This window comes from Cupressus sempervirens, chromosome 1 (genome assembly GCF_028749045.1).
Source record: "Cupressus sempervirens isolate cs-2001-9-10 chromosome 1, ASM2874904v1, whole genome shotgun sequence".
NCBI lineage: Eukaryota > Viridiplantae > Streptophyta > Pinopsida > Cupressales > Cupressaceae > Cupressus > Cupressus sempervirens.
The window spans coordinates 133056484-133061796 of record NC_143118.1 but is presented as its reverse complement, the minus strand read 5'-3'; positions in this window follow the sequence as shown (position 1 = coordinate 133061796).

Below are 5313 nucleotides of genomic sequence, written 5' to 3'. Positions count from 1 at the left end.
TAGATCCATGATTGGAAAACTACAATATGTTGTACATAGTAGACCAGACATAGCATTAGCAGTTGGAATAGTGGCTAGGTTTTCTGCTAATCCTAAAGAAAATCATCTCATAGCAGTAAAAAGAATAATGAGATATCTCAAAGGGACTAATGATTTTGGTCTATACTACAAAAAGAATGGAAAATTTGAACTCAATGCATATACAGATGCAGACTGGGGAGGAAACATTGATGACAGAAAAAGCACAAGTGGAGGTGCATTATTTCTAGGCAAAAGGCTGGTTACTTGGACTAGCAAGAAACAAACATATATATCCCAATCCACTGCAGAATCAGAATATGTGGTAGTTGCAGTCAATTTTACAAACATTGTATGGCTCACACATCTATTGAATGGAATGAAAGAAGAAGTAACAAAACCGGTGATATTGTATTGTGATAATACAAGTGCTATAAACATATCCAAAAATCTAGTGATGCATGCAAAAACCAAGCATATTGCAATCAAGTATCATTATGTTAGAGAATTGGTAGAAGAAAAATAAGTGAAGTTGGAATACATTCACACAAAGGAACAAACTGCAGATATCTTCACCAAACCACTGCCCAAGGATGCCTATGAATATCTTAGAGGCAAGTTGGGGGTCATACCCCTAACCCAAGAAGTTTAAGGCAACAAGGAAGCTGCCTTGCATCAACAGGAATAAATTATTGAAATATTAATAGGTTGATGCAAAGGATGACAGCAGGTACAAAAACTCCAAATCAGTCACAAGCATGGTGACAAAGGGAGAAAAACAACAAGAAGCCAAAGCTTATATTTTGCATGATAAAAATGCTACATCTTTGGCATTTATGTCAAAGAGGGAGAAATATGCAAGAAACTAATCAATGCAAAGAAAGAGGGAGATATATGAGATCAGTAGTGAAATACAGCAAGACAACGTATACAATCTTGGTGGTAACTGAATTGATTACTTGATCAGTTTGGTTTGCCATCAATGCCAAAGAGGGAGATTTTTGGAAATGATTGAAATAATTATAAGAAAAAGCTAAGGGAGATTGTTGGAATAAAATATGGAACTAGTAAAGAATGTCCTCAATCATTGTTTTGTCATTGATGTCAAACTTGCTACTTACAGGGATGACAATTACTTTAGTGATCCAAATACTATCAATTAGTTGATTGTCAAGGTGGAGGCAATTAATAAGATGTAACTAAAATACCTAGAGAAAGGTTGAAGTTATGATGTTGTAATGAAGTACAAGCATAAGCTAAGCCATTGATGAAAGAATGTATTTGATGACATACTACAAAGAATGGGCACACTGAAACATATCAAAGATTTAAGGTTTTAGCTAAGTCTTTTGTAAAGCTCAAACTAAGTTCATTAGACAGAAGGAGCTGAGCAAGCTAGTAAGAGCCGAGCAAGTTCTAGTTAATGCCGAGTAAACTTCAAGTGTCGAGTGGTGCCGAGCAAGTTCAAGTGCGGAGTAAGTTCAAGTGCCGAGTAAGTTCAAGTACCGAGCAAGTTCAAGTGCCGAGTTGGTATAGGTGCCGAGTAACATAGAGGTGCCGAGCACCAGTAACTCAATAATGCCTAGTTGCTGCATTATTTAGGAAATCGAAGATTCGCCAGATCTAAGCCGACAAGGTTGTTATCTAGAAATCTGTGAATTAAAAGGAAGATAAGAATGATGAGTTGGTGGCACAGAACACCATGTAGAACATTTTTAAGATACAACTGGCGAAGTTTCAAGAAGAAAAAAAGATATGGGGTAGATACATTGTATCCTACCTAATCCATTTTGAAACCCTAAAATTGAAGAGGGAGAATTGAGTGGTAAAGGCAAATCAGACTTCTATATAAGAAGACATAAGTTAATGAGAGGAGAAAAGAGTGAGAGGGGATAGAAGGAAAGAGAGACAATGGTCAAGCATAAAAGCATGAGACGCTGAAGAATGTGCCTAGGAGAAGATAGCACAGAAATTCTATTTGTATAGACGACCACAAAGATGATTGCATTGCCAGAATGAGTTAGAAGACTCAAGGAGATGAAGCTTGAGAGGAAGACAAGCAGTCAGAGCTAAATAGATTAAAGCCAAGCATAAGGATTGAACTGAAAGTGTGATCTGAAATCTGCAAAGTATGTTGTAAGTTATATCAGATCAAAAGACCATTATTGTTACTTTCTAGCAATTGTAATTGTAAGTCTAAATCCTATGGACTTAGGTTGGTTTAACAGCCATTAGAAAAATCTTTTAATAGGGTGACATTCCAAGTGAATTTTCTAAAGACCTTTAACTAGGCCCATTCCTAACAGTTTGGTGAAATCCTCTAACAAGGTCACATTTAATGGTGTGTTGTAAGCCTTTAACAAGGCAAGCTTTTAACAGGGCATCACTTCAGAAGAGTGAGAATCAAGTAGCATGTTACTGGTGGTTTTTCCCAAATTGGGTTTCCACGTAAATCATTGTGTCATGTGTTGATCTTGAATGTTTTATCTTTGCATGTTGATTTACTGTAACTTGCTTATATGATTGATTTAAGTTTGAACAGATGAAAAGGGTATGGATTCATTAAAAGTAGTAAAAAGGTATTAATAGGGCATTTGGACCTTGAATAACTGATTCACCCCCCCTCTCAGTTATTCTAAAGAATTCTAACACATGTGTTCAGTTAAATGTTTCTCTATCTAGTGTTGATATTCCATTGGTTGTTGCAAATGGTTGAATGGTCCAAAGCTATAAGAAGGCTCCTAGGACCCATTTCTCTTTGCTCAATCTCAATCATTGCCTTAAAGAAAATTTTTATGGCTAGTACCTAGCAACTCTAGAAAAAAGTAGTGCTAGGTGTGAAGGGAGTGTAAGATATTTGGTGAAAGGAGTAAGCATACAACTAGAGACGATTTTTTAGCTTAATTGAGTTTCAAGATATCAAACAAAGCTTTGCAGAAAGGATTTAGTGATGTCAAAAGAGTTGTGTTGATGTATCGTAAGGTCACCATAAATGTGGAGAACAAGGTTAGTATGCATTAAGTATGATTATATTTCTAGGAGGAAATGAAAGTAGTCCTAAAAAAGAAATATGTGCAACTTAGCTTCTTTGAAAAAGAATCTTTTTAACCATTGACCAAAAAGAAAGCATAAACAATCCACAAAGAAATGCTGGAAATAATAGTCCTAGACATAAGCCATTGGTTTTCCTACAAACCTATTGCCATTGGTAGTATTTTGTTAAACCTATTGTAAGCAGTCACAATAAATTTAAAAAACAAATCTAAAGAGATTTTCATTCAAAATAAAACTGTTTACTTACCAACTTTCTATCAACTGTCTAAAATTTAACCTGCTGACCTTTAATCTCCAGGACTTCTCCATCAATCTAGGCCACTTCAAAATCTTGCACCCATACTTGAGAACCTACAAGAATGTTTACAAGAGCTGCCTATATTCAACCAAAAAGAGCAAGATTGTTATGACCACACCATAAAGCCCATGTGAGAATTATTAAAAACTACTCTTCAATGGCATGAGTAAGCATTGATTGCCACCATTTATGCCATAAAATGATGTTAATCAATAGAATTGAGAATTCTCATAATGCAAGATGGCATTGCTAGTGGAAAAAACAAGCGTTGCCTAGTCTACATTTATGCCTTAAAATGATGCTATTTGATAGAACTAGGCATGCCCAATATTCAAGATGGCATTGCTAGTAAGACACTGAATTATCTATAAGATTTTCTGTTATCTGCATTACCTTACATGAATTCGGTCACACAATTTTCTACATTGAGCTGATAAGAGATATTGCAACAAAGCCTTAAAGATATTTGATGCCATAAATATAAACTTAGTCAAATGAACATTATTATGAAGGTACAGTTATCACTTCTTAGAGTTTAAAAATATTCCTTTCCCATATACACAAACAACATACATATTTTTCAAAAATTCATAGGAAAAAAACTCTTGAGATCCTATTTATTGAACTTGAAGACAATCAAAACATGATAACATTACACTAGTAAATTTGGACTCAATTTTCAACAAATTTTGGTCAAAATTTTTATTGCTATAAGATTTTTCAATTTCAGATCGTTAGCAATCATGAATAATTTTCAAATTTGTCATCTACACTAAATAGGTAAACATAAGTCGTGGATCTAGGTTTTTCAGATAACACATAATGAAAGAACGTATGCTAAAAGATACCAATTTTGTGGCACTGTAATCTTTAAAACCCCAACCTTGCAAGAGAAAACACCAAGTAGACAACAAAATATTGTGGTAATGACTCTACAATATATGAAGTGGGACCTCTTCAAGTATAAGGTTTTTTCAGTGGCCTTGTGTTATAACAAAAAAAAAAGTTTACTGAGTAACAATATTTCATATAGATATCATAATTTCCATAATAAAACAATCAAATTATTAACGTTGAACTTAAATAATTTCAATACCTTAATTGGATCATAATTGGTAATAACAGCCTCATAAAAGCTATTTTCTTTTGGCCACCTTGTCCTCACTTTCTTCCCCACCAAGGGGTCAAGAGCTACAACTTCACTAAAACCTAGAGGCTTTGATGATCCTTGGTTCCCAAACTATCCTCTCCCTACTTCTGGAAGAGCAAGAGGTAACTGGTGAGCCTTGATTGTGGCAGACAACACAGGCATTTTTTGACTCTGTAGTAAACAACAGTTCTCTTTTATTATAGAACTTATAAATACTTGGAACGATTTAGAAGACAGATATTTAAAGCAATAGAAAAAAAAATTGAGCAAATTTAGAATTTAATTGCTCACTACTTTGGTTTTCTTGTTCTTAGATCCAAGAGAAGCTCGTCTTTTTGTTGGTGATGAAAGTTGTGCTATTGCATCACTTGGCAAAGGATGCATCATTCAATGTGGTGGCATTGGTAGAGATGGCAACACATGAGTTGTTTTCTATTTCTTCTGTGATGATGAAACAATTGGGCTAGGGGATGGATCATGGATCTACAATAGCTTAAGACACTATGACAAGTACATAAGTGGAAAATTAGAAATAAGAGAGGAAATCAAATCTATTGCACAAAAAACTCAATTTGACTAATGGCCCAACACCACCTCACTTATAATAGTGTTCTAACAAGCTAGGTAGATTTGGTTAGATTAATAAAAATGGTCCTAACTAGAATGCTAACTAATGATTAATGAAATAACTCAATGATACAAGATGGTAAAGATATTTAGGGTATAGAAATGGAAAGAGAAAACAACTAAGACCAACTGGTAGGCTAAGTGAGATCTTAATCCAAGACACCTA